Source organism: Vicugna pacos, chromosome 36 (genome assembly GCF_048564905.1).
Source record: "Vicugna pacos chromosome 36, VicPac4, whole genome shotgun sequence".
NCBI classification, from domain to species: domain Eukaryota; kingdom Metazoa; phylum Chordata; class Mammalia; order Artiodactyla; family Camelidae; genus Vicugna; species Vicugna pacos.
This window is the reverse complement of record NC_133022.1, coordinates 4,227,464-4,247,345: the sequence shown is the minus strand read 5'-3', so window position 1 is coordinate 4,247,345 and position 19,882 is coordinate 4,227,464.

The following is a 19,882-nucleotide window of genomic DNA, read 5'->3' as shown; positions in this document are numbered from 1 at the left end:
GATCCTAATAAACATCTAACCAAGAAGATACATAGATTTCAAATAAGCATAAGAAAAGATGATCCATATTGTATATCATGAGGAAAATGCAAATTAAAACAGTGAGACATCTATTAGAAGGGCACTGACAATACCAAACACTAGTGAGGATGTGCAATAACAGGAATATTCAAAGATTGCTGGTGAGAATGCAAAATGGTACGGCCATTTTGGAACACATTTTGATGATCTCCTACAAAACCAAATATACTCTTACCATATGATCCAGCCCTCACACTCAGGTATTTATCCAAAGAAGCTGAAAACATGTCCACACAAAAACCTGCACTCAAATGTTGATAGCAGCTCTGTTTATAATTGCCAAAACTTGGAGGCAACCAAGATGCCCTTCAGTAGGTGAAGGATAAATTAAGGTACATCCTGATGCTGGAGTATTAGTAAGCCCTAAAAAATGAGCTGTCAACTCATGAAAAGGCATAAGGGAACCTTAAATGCATATCTCTAAGTAAAAGAAGCCCATCTGAAAAGGCTACATGCTGTAGAGTCTAACTACAGAACATTCTGGAAAAGGTAAAACTATGGAGACAATTAGATCAGCGGTTCCTGGCAGTTGATGGGGAAAGATAAACAAGCAGAGGACAGATGATTTTTAGGGCATTTTTAGCACTATGGATATTATAATGATGGATGTATGTCATCGTACATTTGTCCAAACCTTTAAAATATACAAGACCAAGAATGAACTCAAATGTAATCTATGGACTTCAGGTGGTTATGAAGTAAAACAGAGATGACAGCACTGCATGGTGATGTTGAAGGGAACTGTGAGTGCAGGCTTCATCCTTGCTCATAACGGTACCGTTTTGGTAAGTGGTGTTGATAATGAGGGAGGCTTTATGTATGTGGTGGCAGAGGGTCTGAGGAAAATCTCTTTCCATTCCTCTCAATTTTGTTGTGAATTAGAAGTGCTCTAAAAATTGTCTTTTTTTAAAAGTGGATATAAAATATTGCTTCTGCTTTCTTCTCAGTTTTCCCTCTGCTTAGACTTTCAAAGGCTCTTTATTTTCTGTATTAGTCACATACTTACAGTATTCTGCTGGATTTTACTATATGCCTCCAAACAACAGTGTCCTCATCAGCTCCTGCCAACAATTTCCATACATCCTGTATTCCCAGCAGGTGTCTCTGTCTTAAGGTAGTTTCCCCAGAAGCAGATCCAGAAGCAAGGATTTGTGTGCAATTCTTTATTATCTGGGAGATGTCCCCGTGAAGCACCATAAACACTCAGGAAAGGAAGACAGGTAAAAAGAGAAACAATAAGGTGTGCATTATAAGTAGGTTTTAGAATGAGGGCAAATACAGATCAATCTCACTGGGGAACCCTGGGATACAGTGAGGAACACTCTTCCCTGTTATCCAGTGCCCAACCCCAATTGCTTTCAAGGGGTATGCATTCTCTGATCAATTTGCCACTGGCCAAGAACTGACCCTGGATGCATTTGCTCCCTAGCATTTTTAGCCTGCCTCGTGCATGAACAGATAGAATGTCTCTGGCAGAGTTACAGGTGCTTCCAGCTGAACGCATGTTACCAAAATGGTGACTGCCAAGGACATATGGGTGGGCACGGACGCAGGACTATTTTGGTGGACATGACACAGTCTCATTTACACCTCCGTTGCTGTGCTTAAACAGTTACTTCTGTAGGGGCTGCCTTTTTGATTGTTGTTACCAGTGAAGTTCTGCTCAACCTCTAGTCCCAAGGTCAGCTGTCACTTACCCTAATTCCATCTCTAAGTAAGAATTAATGATTTCCTCCTCTGTACATCCATCATACATCCCTAGAGATCAAAATGTCAATCCGTACTCATCATCTCCTTCCACATCACTGTGCAGTGCTCTCATCTCTATTTCACAAATGAGGAAACAGTCAGGCAGGTCTGCCCGAGATTACCTGACTCCTAAAAGTTGGAGCCCAGACTCCAACCCAGAACCTTCTACTTGGCTCAAGAAACCAAACAACTTTGAAATGAACTCAACTTGTATCTTTTCCATGAAGTAACTGAAGACCAACTGGCCCCAATAAGTCCCCTGACATTCCAAGAATCAGAACTGCAGTGTGAAACAGATTTATCTGAACACAACCACTTTATATAAATGATTTTTATATGAATTGCTCCACAAAATCTGAGTACAGATATGAACATATTTGTATTTCCTATCAATAACTCAATCATTACCTGCCTTATAAAAAGAAGTGCAATTTCTCCCTCTTGATGTGCCTCATTTCCCTGTTTTGTTTGGTTTTTTCCAGAATCATGGCAGTTTACACAAACTAAAAAGATTTCACAGCCTTCCACACCCAAGCCTGCAGAGATTCGGTGTCTCAAATAACCACTTCCTCTGCATCCTGCCGCAACACAGTGGACAATGGAAATTGGTCCCACACAGTCTACTTGTTAATGTTAATCTCCTGCTGTGACTGTCTCAGGGGTCTAAATGCTACACAGCTGATTTTCAAGGAATTGCACTCATCTTGTGCCCTCAGGGCGGGCTCGGCCTTCCAGCACTGATTGAAGCAGTTAGTACTCAGTCTTTTCAGTCTCCTATGCAGTCAGCTCATGGGGTCTGCTGGCCCCAGATTACAGGATAGGATGGTCCCGGTACCTAGCACTTTATGTAAGGATGTTCATTTTCCTTCCATGTTCTCCCTTGTCAACCCCACTCCCTGTATCATCAATCCAGAATTAGAGTCCTTGTGCTTCTTGACCCTATTAACAGGTGTGATGCTCAGCCCACAAATTCAATTAAGCAAGAAACAGACAATCCTGTGCAGCATAAAACTCAACTTAATTTTTATTGAGACTCACCTTACCCACAAAGGTAGTGGGAAACTTAAGCTTAGTCCCATTCATGATTTTCTGTCTCTTTCTGGGGCCTTGGAGGGTGCCTTGGGATTCAGGAGTGGGAACTCTCTGATCCTCAAGCACTCACCCATACAGATAGCTGCTGGGACGCCCTCAGCGCTAATGCTCATGCGCCTTTCTAACCCGCTGGCTCGCCCTGCTATCAGCACAGTGGGGCATGGGACTCCTCTCTGAGCTGATCTATGAATCCTATCTTCTCAGACACCCGCATAGCCATGTCCACTCAGAGATTCTGCCCTCGCTCACCATTCCTGGTGACGGCCGAGGCCCCAGCCACTACCACACCAGGGCCTGTGCGTGCTGTCTTGTTTTCTGCCTCCAGACTAAGACACATCCCTCTAGCCGTGTGGGGCCGAGTCCTGCTCTGCCTGCTGCTTTGGGCCAAGTATTTTGTCCAATATGCCGCTGCTCTTTCCTCCATGGGGCTTTTGAAAATCAAACAGATAAGATAACAAATAAAAAGCCCCAAAAATGAGCAAGCTCTTTCTACTTTCTGCCTTTTCATACCTCTTCCCTGAATTGGATGGAAGGAAGAGAGAATAATTTAGGGAGAAAGATTCCAGAGCAATATTGCAAACTGTTACCTTAGATACACCTATAAGATAAAAATAACCCTTTCTACAGGTTCTGTCTTTACACTCCACAAAGCTAACACCCTAAGCCCTGCTCATGAATATCCCCTTTACACTGCATTTCTCTCCAAACACGTCCTTTTGCCCTGTCCTGCTCTTGTATACATAAAAAAATTGCAATTCTAGAAAGTCCTGTCCATCTTTAAAGATTTGCTACCTAAAACTCCAAGGTGGTTCTCTGAGTACAAATTCATTCTTTAATGGGCTATTCTACAAAAATATATATAATAAGAAAAAAATTAAATGTGTCAACTGATATAACTTGATAAAACTTAATATCAACACAAGTTACTCCCAGAGGACACAGGTGGAGAGGACAGCGAAGCTAATCAGTGATCGGGAAACAATTCTGAGTTAGAACCTGGTCTTCTGTTTCTAAAAATATCACTTCATTTTAAAAGACCTAAGTATTTACTAGATAAAGCAAACCTTTACTTTTGCCCAAACAGGGGGAAATAGTTTCCCGAGTGTCTGTTCTTCTATTTTAACAAGCATCATGTTAGACAGTAAAAGAAATGATCAGAAAATTGTTAAAAAAAAAAACCCAAATCTGCTATTTAGATACAGGGATCATAGTCCTCCTTTTATGAGGTACTCTGACGATGCTGCTCAGAGGCTGCTCAGGAGGAAAAAAAAAGAAAAATGCAATCGTTAGGTCTCAGGTAAATAACTGTTTATTGCAATTTAAGCTAATAGTTATTCATTATTCAGTCAACTATTTGGTACAAATAAATATTCTCCCACTTGTTAGTCCCTGGGGCCTTTCTTAATCCTATCTGGGTTTACTTTCAGTGAATTTCTGAGTAAGCACAAGTTATAGGTTGGCTGCATCTTGAGCTAGGGACACCCATGGTGTAACTGCTTTTTTTTTTTTTTCATTTCAAAGGAAACGGTCCATCCGAAGTGAAACCTGCTGTGTTGTTTCAGTGGTAGAGGATGTTTTCGTCTTTGTTGGTGGTGTTACAGTTGCTGTTGTTTTAATCAGACAGTTACGTCAAACAGAAGCAATCAAGTTTCTTTTTTCATTGCCACCTCCCTCCACTCTTTCCACTCAGTCCATGCTGTCAAGAAAATACCCTTGTTAGTAAAGTGATTCATCTCTTTTTTGTGCAGCTGAGCAGCTGGAAAGATCATTGTAAAGGAATCTTTTCAGATGGTCAGTGTAAGTTAAAATGTCACTGGAATTATGGCAATGCCTCGGGGGTCACAGGTATTTTCTGAGGTCTAATGTGTCTTCCAGAGAAAGAAAAATAAGTTTCCACTCAACAAGGCACCAAAGAGGACATTTAACTCCAAGCTCCACAATCTGGCATTGGTCCATGCAGCTCCATCTGTCCCTAAAACTGGAAGCCACAGTCAGTTTCTCTTCTCTCCATCCACGTGTTTACTGAGACGAGTACTTTCTGTACAGACAAGCAGAAAATGCGCTCCTCTCTGTTTAAGTAACCATGAAAATCCCACTGTGAACGCCATGACTGGGCATTCCGATGGACAGCTGCCACGTCTGCACGCATCTACTCAATAACGTGCTTTGGTTTACAGGCTGAATCCCATCACTCTGCTGAGAGAAAACCTCTGAGGGGCCGGCGCACAAGGCAGTAAAGCGTGACGGCAGGAAGGAGGAGGAGGCCCTGAGGGGAGGCCCGCTATCCGGAGAAGTCAGATTCAAAGTGAAAGCAGAGCGAAGAGAGAAAACACCCACCAAGCCTGGTCAAATCTACACTCACAGCATTTTAGCTACTGCCACTCAGAGCGTCTCCTTTCTAAACAGAGGAGTGTGGATTGTAAACGCTGGTTGTGCCGCATGGTAGCTGAGACAAGTTACCAGAAAACCAGCTGCATTTTCTCCAATTTAGTGTTTGATTATGTGAGTCACAATTAGAACTTACAAATTACAAAGAAAAAGGTGATTTCATATTTTCTTAAATGTAATAAAAAGTTTCCTGTTTTTAATCAAAGTCAATGCATTCAAAGTGACTATTACTCTATCTGATTTGTAGTTATTTCTCCATGTGTTGTTTTGACCAGTTGGAAAAGTAGCTCTAAGAAGAGGGATCCAAAGAGGAGCTCGTGCACTTCTTCCTCAGCACTTCTGCTTCAGTGGAGGTGAGCCAGAGAAGGGACCATTACTGACATATAGTCATAACTTCTATGGGCGGTTTGAACTTGTTGAAATTTGTAACTAGGATATTCTGTTCAAATTCTCCCCAGCCCATGTATCCAGAGTTCATCACAAGAGTGTTGACTAACCAGCTTCAAAGTTCCTGAAGACCCACCAGTCAGAATGGCCATCATTCAAAAGTCCACAAGTGACAAATGCTGGAGAGGCTGTGGAGAAAAGGGAACCCTCCTACACTGCTGGTGGGAATGCAGGTTGGTGCAGCCACTGTGGAAAACAGTATGGAGATTCCTCAAAAGACTAGGAATAGACTTACCGTATGACTCAGCAATCTCACTCCTGGGCATATATCCAGAAGGAACCCTACTTCAAAAAGACACCTGCACCTCAATATTCATAGCAGCACTATTTACAGCAGCCAAGACATGGAAACAGCCTAAATGTCCATCAACAGATGACTGGATAAAGAAGTGGTATATTTATACAATGGAATACTCTTCAGCCATAAAAATGACAACATAACGCCATTTGCAGCAACATGGATGTCCCTGGAGAATGTCATTCTAAGTGAAGTAAGCCAGAAAGAGAAAGAAAAATACCATATGAGATCGCTCATATGTGGAACAAGAAAGAAAGAAAGAAAGAAAGAAAGAAAGAAAGAAAGAAAGAAAGAAAGAAAGAAAGAAAAGGGACTAAGAAAGAAAGAAAGAAAAAAGAAGAAAAAGACAGTAAGACAGAGAAGTAGAATGGTCTGTCCACGGTGCCCTAAAGTGAAAAAGAACCTGTAGAGAAATTCGGAAGCAGAGTACTATCCATCTGCTTAGTTTTTATTCTTCCAAAACAGGATCTGAGTGCCCAAGATGTGCCAGACACTGAGGACTAGGGGGCGTGATGCCAACAAGCCAGGTCAGAAGCAGTCTGGTGACTGGATACGTGGGCTGGAGAAAATTTGAACAGAAAAGACTTGAACCCAGGATCAAGAGATCTGACTTAACTGCAAGTCCTTAGGCTTTGAAACTGTGTCACCTGTTAAATGGCCACCCTTTCCTGTCCCTCCGAACACTCAGACTACTTGAAAATTTTCCTCTGAATGCCCTTGCATGGTTGCATGTGAAACCCCATTCCCCCTTCACTTTAATTAAATGATATTCCTTTCACCAACTCTGTCTGCCTGACAAGTTCCCACTCATCTTTCAGGACATAACACCTAAATTTCAGCCTCTGGGAAGTTTTCTCCTGGCTCTCAGCAGGCAGGCCCTCCCTCCTCTGCCTCACCAGATATGGAACGTTCCTCTGATGGTCTTTTCCCCCGCTGGGCTGGAGGCTTCCAAAAGGCAGGCATTGTGATCTGTTTGTCTTAGCCTCCTCAGCATATGGCACAGCTCTGGAACAAAACAGACTCTATCAGGAGGTGAGACAGTGAACAAGGATGGTAAGAGCAAACTTCAAGCAAAATAAGGAATGCCACGCTCCCTAATTCTGAGAGTTTTATAGCATGTGAGAATGCCTCAAGTACAAAATCCCACACAATTATTAGCAAACAACTGCATATTTTGTGCCCATATATAGTAAGCATAGAGTGTGCACTGTTAGGTACCAAGCCAAGGGTAGATGGTGTGTGCTTCTTGTGACTTTATTAAAAGGCTTTCCAGAAGAAAAAAAAAATCCTGTCTCTTCATTTTAAATATATTCTCATGGAGACTTCAATTTCCCTGGAATTTAGATTAGTACTTCCAGTAATACAATATGTGTCAAACATCACAACGTCTAAAAGAGATTAAATAACTTGCCTTGACACGTAAAAAGAAGAGATTGATGAAAAAAAATCTCTGGAAAGAGATTTTGATACCAAATTAAGATTTCAAAGGAAGTTGATAAACAGCAGCTTAAGAATTGGCGCATTTCCCTATGAAGCTGTGTTCAGGCACGGCCTCCAAAACACCATGTGGCTGGGATTCTCCTTGTGTCCCCGCCCCTCGGCACTTGAATTCTGACTTGGTCTCTGTAACCGCTCCTCACATGTACAAGTCTGGTCTTGCTTAGAGCTCTCTAGGCTTTTAAATATATTCTTTGTTCCCATTATTGCGTACATTTCTGCTAGTTGGATTCTGAGATGTAACTTCTAACTGCAGTTCTCATTTTGTTCAAGCTACTTTTCCTCAGGCTACTTTAGATAAATCCCCTGCCCAGGACCCTCCGACCTCAGGGTTTATCTTTTGCTCAGTCAGAGCCCAGCAGCTTATGAAATGTGACATATGGTGTCATCAGAGTGCCCACAGCTCTGAACCCAATGCCGGGCAGCTTGAGGGCACTCAATAAATACATGTGAAATGTACTAATTGTGTATTTGTTTCTTATCTATAGTGTGACTGTAGCTTTTGTCATATTGAGCCCGAGATAATAGAAAAAAAATCAATGAAATGAGATTTTAAGTCAGGATAAGGAACACACACACACACACACACACACACACAAAGGCAGAATGAAATTTAGGAGCAAATCCATGGGGCACTGTGGAGTAAGAAAGGAAAAAGGAACAAGAGTAAAAATAAGACGCAAGAGGTGGATTTGAGGAAAACTATTGAAAATTAATTTCCGGGCTCCTTAGTTCCATTGCACAGATGAAGAAACTGAGACACAGAGAGGTAAACATCATTGTGGCAGGCAGAATAATGTGCGCCCCTACCCTTGATGTCCAGGCTCTAAGGTCTGAAACCTGCAAATGTTACCTTACATGGCAAAAAGGATTCTGTAGATGTGATCAAGTTTACAGACTTTGACATAAAAAGTATTCTGGATTCTCCAACTGAGCCCAATGTCTTCATTGGAGTCTTTAATAAATGGGAGATATTGAAAGTGGAGGGTTGACGAGATGAAACAGAAGAAGAGGAGAAATTAGAAGTATGGGAGGAATGAGACTCACAGTTGTGGGTATTAAAGACAGATGAAAAGGGACCACAAGCCAAGGAAGGTAAGTAGCCTCTAAATGTGGGCGATAGCGCTCAGCTAACAGCCAGCAAGGCAATGGGCACTCAGTCCTACAGCCACCAGGAACTGAATTCAGTCAACAACACAAATGAGCATGGAGTTGGATCCTGAAAGGAATCCCAAGAGCCCCCTGAAAGGGACGCAGCTGTGCTCACACCTTGTTTTCAGCCTAGTAAGGCCAGTAAGCAGCCTGACTAATGCCCTGCAGAGCTGTAACATAGTAAGTCTGTGTTGTTTTAAGCTGCTTAGTTTATGGGAACTTGTCACACCCATAATAGAAAAATTAAGGCAATCATATCTAGACCAAAGACTACCATGCTGAACAAAGGTAAGCCTAGAACTCTGAGCTCCTGACTACTAGGCCACCTTGGATGAAAGGGTGACTCAAAAGTGGTAAGAAATCTATAGCAAAGGAAGTAACCAAACATGGAGGTTTGATAAATCAAAAACCAGACAAGCAATTCAGAATAAAAGTCAAAGAAAAATCAGTAACTAAAGCAACAAATAACCAGCAACCAGAGTCAAAGCCTGTGCCAGATCAGTACACGCTTCTACATGTGCTTCTTCTTCAGCAAGAAAAAGGGCAGACAACCTAGAACATGACTAGTACATAGCACGCAGAAAAAGCAATATTCAGTGGAAATTTATAATATTGTTATATAAAAAATGAATGAAAATTAGTAATTTAATGGTCTAACTTTAGAATTTGGAACAAAAAAAGAACAAAATAAACCCCAAGAAAGTATAATTAAAGATATACTAAACAGAGGAGCAAAATTAATAAACTAAAGGACAATATGGAGAGAACCAACAAAGCCAAAACTGGCTGTTTGAGAGCTCTGCCCCTGCATGAATACAGATGAAGCATAATTATAAAGGAATTTAGTGTTCACTTAGCCAAGAATCATGGCACATGCACTTGTGTCACTGGAAAAAAAAGAGTACATTCCAACCTTTGCAATAAGTAACATACACTTGTTTCTCCTTGTTTTCCCTGAGTGCCTCCTGCAGTTTCTAAGAGCAGGCTTCACGGCCACGCAGTGTCACACGCAAGGTTAATTTGGTTGGGGCTGTGGTGACATCCGTGCAGTGAATAATGCTATTTACACATCTGTGTGAGACGGACGTGAATGACGCAGCCCGCAATAGGGCTGCCTCTGAATGACATGGAGCTGTGCTTTGCTGAGGTGTAAGAACGTCACATGTTGCATGAGCCCCTTCTCCTTAGATGGAAGCTTCCAGGTCAGAGGTGAAGACTCCGAGGACCTGTTTACATAGGATTACGGGATGTTAAGGTTTGAGTCTTCTGGTTGTTTAAAATAATGGATTGAATGATCACTTTGGTTTTGTTTTTTTTTTTATCCCTCTACTCTGTTGATCTATTTGACTCAAAAATACAGGTTATTTGGGTATCTTTAAAACTCAGCTTATACCAACTTCAACACAACAAAGGACCGTTTTTCCTCGGCTGCGGCCAAGGGGCTCCGTCCTCCCGAGGGAGCCAAGGCGGCGGTGGGGTGAGGCCCCCACGTCACCCGGCGCCCAGCACTGCGCCCGCCAGCGCTCTCCGCGCCCGGCCTCGCGCCCCCAGCTCGCCTGCATCTGCTTGGCCCTCGTCCTGCGCGACAATGAGGTGACGGTCACGGAGGACACGATCAGTGCCCTCATTAAAGCAGCCGGTGTCGAACTTTTCTGGCGGGGCCTGTTTGCAAAGGCGCTGGACAGTGTCATCACCGGCGGCCTCATCTGCAACGTGGGGGCCGCTGCACCCCCCCACACACTCCCCCCAGCCCCCACCCCCTCACACCCCCCACCCCCCAACCCCCAACCCCCGCAGCCGGCGCCACCCTCGCTGAGGAGGAGAAAGCGGAAGCAAAGAAAGACCGATTCGCATCCCAGGAGTTTGATGATGACTTGGGCTTTGGGCTTTTTGACTAAACTTTTGCAGGAACACATTCAATAAAAAGCTGAGCTCTTTGCTGCTGTTGGTCTTGCTGGAAAAAAAAAAGTAACAGCAACAACGGACCTGAAGCCCGCTTAGCCATAGTGCGGATGTAAAATAAGAGGGGGTAACTTACCAGTTTATCGTCTAATGTGAGACTCACCCAGCTCTCTTTGTGTGGACGGATGTGATGCTGATGGAAAAGGCGGCTTCAGAGCGGGGTAATTACCTGGCTCAGATGGAAGGGACGAGGGACATCTAAGCAGTCAGACCTACAGCCTCCTGCCGCTGATTCGGTGATGCCTTGCGCCGCTGGCCGAAGGGTGGAGTGTGACTCAGAAAAGCAAGCCCCAGACGCTTTCTAACTCAAGTGTCTGGATTAGAAGAGCTGTGATTCTGCATTTCTGTTGCTGCCTTGTGCCTATGTGTTTGCACTCAGAAGATAAAAAGAACATGTCATAGAGTCTCTGCAAATGGAACACAGGAAGGATAAATTGTGTTAATTATTTATTTACTGAAAATATGTACAGCCATGGGGAAGACTTACCTTTTCCTCCACCCTGTGGGCCTTTTCAGCTCAGGCTCACTTGCTGCCCAAGAGAGGCACTTTCGGCTTTTTTCTTCTTTTTTTTGTTACAAAACTCAACTATTTCCCTCACATATTACCATTTTGAAATTTTTTTTTGAAACAATAGATGGTGTTGGCTCCTAACAAGACAACAGCTTTTGCCTCTGAACTAGACATTCCCCTCCATACCCCTGATTTAAAGTTCTTCTTGTTACCAATAGCCTCTGTTTCAAAACTGCTCATTACCTTGAATAGATGGTGGCATATAGTACATCACAGTGCTGAGATTCTCTCTCTTTGCTGTTAAATAAAACCAAAATGAATCAACAGTTTCATATTTTAGAGACTCGGAGAGCATAAGGTGGTCCTGTCCCAGTGCCAGAATAACAGCCCCGTAAAAGCATTTAAGAATTTTATTCTTCCCAAGACATGAAAACGGAACCCACCTTAGCTTTCATCTGAGTTATGCACACCCAGTGAATGGAAGGTAGACCACTCAACTAAAACAGAAAGTTAAGTAGGGAGATCTGGAGATCAGGAGAAAAGTGCAGGCTAAAATATACATTTAAAAGCCATCATTATAAAGATGGTGTTGAAGGGCTGAGAAACTGATGTCACCTCTTGGGAGAGGGCATAGGTAGAGAAGGTGGCGCAAGATGAGGAGGAAATCACAAAGGAGGCTGTGAGATGGAGTGGCCTGTGGGGTGGAAGAAAGGGCAGATGAAAACAGAATCTTGTGGTTCTCCAATGTCTAACATCTTACCCGGCAGAGATAAAATGGGTGCCCCCGGAGATGAGTATGACATTTGGGTAGCTCCCATTTTCTGGCAATTATGAATAAAGCCTTTATAATTTTTATATAGGTTTTTCTGTGAATTGACAATTCCCATTTCCCTTTAGTAATATCTAGGGCTGGGCTTGACGGGTCATATAGCAAGGGTATGTTTAATTTTTTTAAAAACTGCTGTGCCTTTTGTCAAAGCGGCTGTGCTCTTTCTTCATTCTCACCAGCAACGTATGGGAGTCCCATGTGCCCCAGCACTTTCACTTTCAGTGTTTCATTAGTAGTAGTGGTGGTGGCCGTATTCTAACCATTCTAGTGGGTACGTAGTGCTAGGTCATTACCATTTACTTTGCATTTCCCTAATGACTAAAGATATTTAGCATCTTTTCGTGTGACTCTTCTCTGGACTTTCAGCTCCACTAGCACGCGGTTTACATGTTGATGCTGACCACTGTACCCTCAGCTCTCACTTCTCGGGTACATATTGCTTTTCAAAAAGTTCTTGTTAAACGAAAGAACAGGAGAACCACAAGAAGTTATAGAATCCAGTCTTTACTCCCGGTCTTGCTAGCCTCCATAAAAGTCAGAGAAAATGAAAAGACAGGAAGTAAAAGGAATGCCTAAATTACAAGAATTCCTCGTAATTCTAGAGTCAGGGCAAGAATGGAACCCCGGAGGCAGGCCGTGGTCACCGCTGCCACACCAGAAAACGCCCATCTGAGCTGGAGACAGGAAGAAGGGCTCAGAGGTGCTCAGCATCCCAAACGAGGAGGTGCACGTGACAAACAGTCTGGCTCCAGCAACATCAATATCACTCTCTCAGAGACCAGTCAGGTACGAGACCCCTCGCCCCCTTCGTCTCCACTTCCTCCTCCTTCTCTTTCACTTCATCATCACATCTCTGGAGCAATTACGCTGTGCCAGCATGTTCCAGAAGCACTTTGCGGGAGGTGTGTCACACAGTCCTCACAGCAGCTCTGAGGACCTTGTAATACTATTGCTTCCATTTTGTAAATAACTAACTGGTGCTTACAGCCCACTGGAGGTCATAGCTGACCTTCACAGCTGGTTTCATGACTGGGCCTCAAAGTCTGCCCTGTTGGACAGCGAAGCCCCTGCTGCTGTGCTCTGCGCAGCCGCCTGCTCAGTGAGGTTTCTTTGCTGTCTCTTCCAACAAGATTCATTCTACAGTAATCTACTTCCACTTTGTCCATTTCCTTGGATGTCAGGCCCTCAGGCCAGCCTATTGCATAGATCAATCAGGTAATGTGATTTCGGGGACACTGGGGAGGCCCAGATGGCCTAAATTCTCTCTGATGCAATGATCAATAAATATTTCATCCTTTAACTTAAGAGTTTGGGCTGCAAGGTTGCCAAAGAAAGATAATGTTTTAGTAGCTTATAAAGTTAATCTGGGTGGGAAAAACCTGAGAGAAGGTTTTGATGGAAGGAGGGGGAAAAAGAAACATGAGAACAGTGAGTACTTGAGAAGACAGAGGTATAGGAGAAAAGATACAAACTAGAGCGACTAGGGGAACCAAAGATAGAGTGCTTGATATGCATTTAGTCAATAAAAATAAATAAAAAGTCACCTGGAGCCACTGCCCAAGTTTGCCCGCTGGGAGCTCTGGCCTTTCTTGTGCTCAGCGTTCTTCCTGGCAGAGGGGCAGGCTGAGGAGTTCCCCGCATCGCTCCATCCTTCACCTTCATCAACGGGGTAGCCCTGGTGGGTGGAGACTCTCCTCCAGCATGAAGGCTAAGGAAGTAACTGCCAGGCGATCCCCCCACTTGCATCGGCTTTGATTCCACTGAGCTGAATGTCATCCTGCTCAAAGAGACCATCAAATGGTTTCTGAGCAGCTTGAGGTTCAATAAAGTGCAACACATTTTTTCTCCAGCACTTTGCCCTTAGTCTTTGTGACCAAACAGCCAAAGTAAAACTCATTTGTGGAACTGGGTAAAACAGAGAAATGAAGACACAGAGCGTGGTTGGCCAGGCCAAGTCCCTCACCTACCACAGTTTAAGAGTTTGAGGCTCTTGTGGATGAAGCAGGGATACCAGGAGGCACAGACAGTCTATATGGTGGGGAGACTGTGATGACAGTGGGTCGTGGGTGTGACCAGGAAGAAGAGCAGAAAAGCTTGGGAATGGACTAGAGACAAACTAGGAGCTTCTACACCTCCCACTCCTAATTCCTTCCACACTGGAATTGAACACTGACTAATCCAGACCCTTTTTCATGCAGGCTGCTCTGTCCACTTCTGGTATTTACAGGGACAGATGATATGACCAGGAGTGGTGATGCAGTTAACCAGGAGTGGAAACTGGAGGGTGAAGTTTGGAGAAGAAAATGAGTTTTGCATTATGTATACTGTGAATTTCTGGTAGATAATTCATGTGAAGATGTCCAGTGGGGACATGAGTCTAAAAATTAAAAGAAGTACATGGGGCTGGACCCAGAGATTTCAGAGTTATCAGCAAGCGGGTTGCAATCAAAATCAGTCCAGTGCAGCTCTTATTCAGGAACTAGTCACCCTTGCTCACCTTGCTGAGTTTGCCACACACTGGACTTGATTATGCTCCAGTTCCTGGGTCTGGATCCCTGCCCTATTCACAACTCCTCAGCTCCTCTTTTGGTCCCTTACATCATTATTCTAAGACTGAGAAACCCTCCCTTGCTCTTTTGGTACCTTCCCATCTGCCCCTTAATACTGCCTTATATGAGACAAAGATTGACCCCCCCCTTGCTTGTGCCTGGTGTATTTGCCCATCACTACAGTGTGGACACTTTCTGGCCTTTGCTGTGCCAGAGGAGAGTTTCATTGATCTCCAAACCTCATGCAGAGGTTGCATGTCCCATCTGGGCATCACTGCTAGAGCCACTTGTGAGACCATCCCTGAGGTCCATCGCTATAGCTGTCTGACCTCCAATTCTATGTTCGCCAAGCTGCCATGTAGTGAACACATTGATTTTCCTGGATCCATCTCATCTGGTCTCTTCTTAGTCTTTTTTCTGCCTCTCTAAACAGCATGCGTTAGCATCCACCCAAACTCATCTATTCTCATTGCCTTGGCTCCAAGTCTGCATCCCACTTCCTCTGTGACTGGAAAGCTGCTTCTTCTCCTTGGGGATTCTGATAAACCTACCCAGCTCTTTCATGTATGACTACAACGTTAGGTTGGAGTTCCTGGGAAACAGACCCTCAGCTGGAGATCCGCGGGCGGGAGGCTTATTGGGAGCACTCCACAGAGCAACGCTGGTCAGGAAGTGAGGGGAGCAGGACTGGCTGGGCAGAGGGAGAAGCTGAACTGTGTTGCTTTTGCACCCGGGGTCTTAGCCAATCCTACATGGGCTCTGAAGCTGGATGGCACATCAAAGTTACCTTGAATTGGGGCAAAAGAATCAGGCCTTTAAGACTCCCCACCAACCAGTCATTGGACAGAGGCTGCTTCTGGGAGTGGTGAAACACCTTGGGCAAACAGTTCCTTTCAGCTAAGACCCATTACAGGGAGAGGAACCCTCTGCTGCCAGACAGAAGCACTGGTGCCCAGGGTTCAGTCCTAAACAGAGATCCGGGTGCCCTGCTCCACCCACCACGTCTGTCACTAACTGACAAAGCCAGCCCCACTCCTCCTTTATTTTAAACAAGTGCAGACTAGCTTCGTGCCTCTCCTTCTCCGTCAAGTACAGACACCTTACTTAAATACGCAGTTGTTACCAGCTGTGTGTTGCAGCCCTCACGACCGCCGTGTACAAAACAAGACCTGCAGCACCGAGTGATTCCACGGATGTGAGTGGGTAAGCTATTAAGCTCTCATGGCTGCTTTATTCTGAACCGTTCTAGCCCACCGGGAACTCTGGGTGCTGTTAGAGTAGCCGGCTGTAACAGATACATCCCATCCATTACATCCAGCTTAGTACTTGGTTAATATACTTTAATAATAATAATAATAATAATAATAATAACAATAACAATAACAACAACAACTTCAGGGACCTTAAAACTCTACCACCAAACACATTGATATTGTGCATGAAAATTTTTAACTAATTTTGCAGTGTGAGAAGAAAAGGTTACACCCTCTATGAAACAACTACTTATCCAAAATTCTGAGTAAGAAACAATGTTCCTCAAATATACACCATAAACACCAGGAAAAAACGTGCCACGCTTATTGTCAGGAAACCTAGATTTGAGATCAAGTTACGCATACTTGCTCGCTGTGTGATCTTGTACAAAGTAAAACCCGTTTTGAGCCTAAATTATTCTTATCTGTAAAATGGTAAGGATAATAATGATGAAATCAACCTCACAAAGTTAACTGAAAAGTTGAATAGTATAAGCAATAACAAAATTAATATTAATTTTTAACAAAATTAATTGATTAATTGGTTGCTAATCATTCTGCTAATTGCACTACATGTATTTTCGTATTTTAAGCCTTAGTATAACTCTAAGAAGTACATACTGTTATTCTTTCTACTTTAAGGAATAAGCAAAGTGAAACCTGCAAAGGTTACATAGCTTCCCCAAGGCCACACAGCTAGTGCCCACCGGGGCTGTCTCGTTCCAGAGACCGTGATTTAATTCTCCTCTATGTTCCTTCAGTAAAACGTACCTGAAAGTATTTTAAAGCTGGCAAAGCCTCATTTTAAATGCTCCTTTGTGTTGTCTTTTGTCTTTGTTGAGCTCCTTTCATCCCTGGGCCTGTCTCTATGGTGAGAAGGTAATTCGTGGAGGTTCTGTGTTGTCTGTCACCTTGTCTGGTCAGTCCATTCTGGAGCTTTATGCTGGTTAAGAGGCAAGGGCGGTGACAGCATTTTCTGGCACCGAAAGGACATGAAAGTTGAACTCACATTTCCTGGCACTATCTGATGGCGAAGTCATTCGCAAAGTCCAATGAATCAACTCTAAATATAAGCTTTAGCACCATTTAGTAATTCTTACAAGACTGAGGACACATCACATTTTTTAAAGTGATACTTCTCACTAATTTATTTGTATGTTGGTGAACATCCAATGATATGAACATCTTACCCCTTTTTGTAAATTCAGAAAGGCGCTACTCTCTAAATATACTTTATTATTCCAGTGATGTAATGGGAAATCTCAGCCTCATTCCTTTCTCAATTACTTTATTTCACTGTGCCAAAAAAAATATTTTTCAAAGTGTATCAAAACTCAGTCCAAAATACTAGCTATTCACATGTAAAAATTGGGTTGAGAGGATTTAAAAAAAAATTGATTTACTTTTTTTAAGATGCAAAAAAATTTAATTGCTCACTTTATTTTTCCAAGGTCTCTGAAAACTCAAAAGAGGGGCTACACAGATTCTGGACTTTATAAAAGAAATTAACTTCCCAGATTAATATATTGTTTGCCAAGTTTCAGTTTAGAGTGAATTTTTACAACCAAGTTATAAAACTCCTGAAAAGACCATGGGGACTAGGCATGGAAAAGCTCAGAGAAGTCCAGTGTATCTGATAATAACCTAAGAGCCCAAAACACGTGAGATTGCTCTCCCAGATGGTGAAAGAGGGACAGAGTCAGCTCATATGGTAAAATAAATGATGTATTTTATAGTGCTCATATATTTTGGAAGGCATGCCATAGGGTATTCTGTAAAACTTTATTTGGATCTGTGGGGGACTAAATGACTCATTGGCTGGTAATGGGATACAGAGCTGTCTGCTTTGGGGCCACCAACACAAATCTTCCCTGGAAAGAGAGTGAGAGAAAACTGTTACAATGGATCAACTTTTGTTTAATCCCCACTCACCACCCACCCCTGCACTCTGCATAACCCGTGACTTGCCCCGTCCTCCCATCTTACAGCTGAAAAACCTCCCATTTATAATTGAAAGATACATACATGTTCAATAAACTAAAAGTTGATGATTCTCATTTATTTTATCTCTAAGGCAGTCAATAAATAATTCGTGGAAAATTTAACATCAAGAAACTAACGTCACATATCAAACTTATTAGCAAATATTATAAAAGGACATCCTTCATGCTTAAAATATCAGCAGAAAATATAAGGGAAGTATCCATCTAGTGAAAATGTATGCAAAGAACAAATAACCGAACTGAGTATTTAAAGGAAGTAGAGGAACAGGAAACACATGCATTGAGCACTTTCTATGGCCTGAGTGTCAGCTAAGTTCTTCCATTTCTCATTACCCTCTGAAATAGCTGTAGATTTTTTTACATGTTGAAAGATGAGGAAACTGATGCTTAAAGAAATTAAATTGCTCAAGAGATAGGGCTTAGACACAAACACAGACCTCTATGATTCTGCAGTTGTCCCTCATTTTAGCCTCCAGCTTCTGAGAGTATGCTAAAGATATAAAGCTCATTGTCCTCTGCCCCTAGCAAACTAAAACAACTGTGTTGCCAGTGCATCTCCACTACTCAGTTTTCCAAACACAAGTAGTCTATTCTTACGGGGCAGATCTGCACCCAAAATTTGAAGTGCGTTAGCAGCCTGATTCTAACTCTCCCGTGGGAGCACACCCCAAAATGACAAAGTGAGCATCACCATTCATAGAAATGCTTCCCCTACTGGCCAGTCTGGCCTGTGACACTCAGAGTAGATAATTTTTAACACATCCTCCTCTCCATGACAACATTATTTTCAGGAATAATCAAGAAATAAAACAAATAAGGAACAGAAAAGAATTGCAGGCAGAGGAAAGTTTTTTTTATTGAAATGTATATGCATTATGTAGGTAATTGTCCAGTAACTACTATGTAGATTTTAATAAACTAAAACATCTGCAAAAAGTACAATTTAGCACTAATGTGACATGGTGATTTTTTAATTTTTTTTTAGTTTTAAAATAATATAAAAAGAAATTAAATTGAAGTTTAAAGCTGTTATTCAATTGCAGTAAAGTATTTCAAGCTTAAACAATTTGTGCTTCCAAAGAACTTTGTAGTGCATGTTTTATATTTTAAACGTAGACTTAAAATGCCAAAGGGTCACATAGGATGATAGATTTGAAGTAACTCAAGTTCTAGTTCTCCTTTTTGACAAACACTTTATTAAAGATCGTTTATTTCAAATATACTGTTTAAAACACAGGAACATGCAGTGCCCTAAGAGCTGAAGACACAAATCGTGCCTGAATATTTGAATTCTTAACTATCTTCTCAAAACAAGCACTTACAGCTGAGTCCGTGTGTTGAGGACCCAACTGTATAACTGGGAGTTCTCCATAAAAAACAATGTTTATTGAAGGCCAAGCAACAAAATTGTGTTAATTTGAAGCTTACATATAGATTATTGAAATTTGCCATTACAAATGTTTAGAACTTAGGCCAACAAACATTTTTTTCAGAGAGAAGTATTTTGTCAATGACATCGTCTAGAACTTCCAGCATGTGGGTATGATGAAATCCAACCTACTTTCCATGAGTTTTATCACTGTATTTAAATTCTCCCAGGGCAGAGCTGCACCCAGGGCAGACCACGCTCACTGCCCCCACTCTCGGTGCGCCCTTAGCGCAGGTGCCTGTGCGACACGGACTCACCAGATGTGTCTGCGATGCGGGGCATAGCTCCTCTACGCCATAGGACATGAAACTCCTCCCCCACGAAGTACAAGTGAACCTTCCATGGAGACTCTGCTTTGTGGGGGAAACATGCTTCTTTTCTGACCCTGTGCAGCACTTCTATCAAGCGCTCATTTGAAATCACATGCCCTTAACCCCACCTCCAGTAACAAAAGATGTAAACACGTGGCTGCTCTGGGTTCTTGTCATCTTAGTGCTATGTCCTGACTATAACCAAAAGGAAATGGCTGCGTCACAGGATGAATGGGATAATAAACATCTGGTGACGTGGCTAGTCATGCGACAAGAAGAGCTCAGGCCGCTGTCCATCCATAAATGGCTGGTAGTATAGTCCAAATCCTTA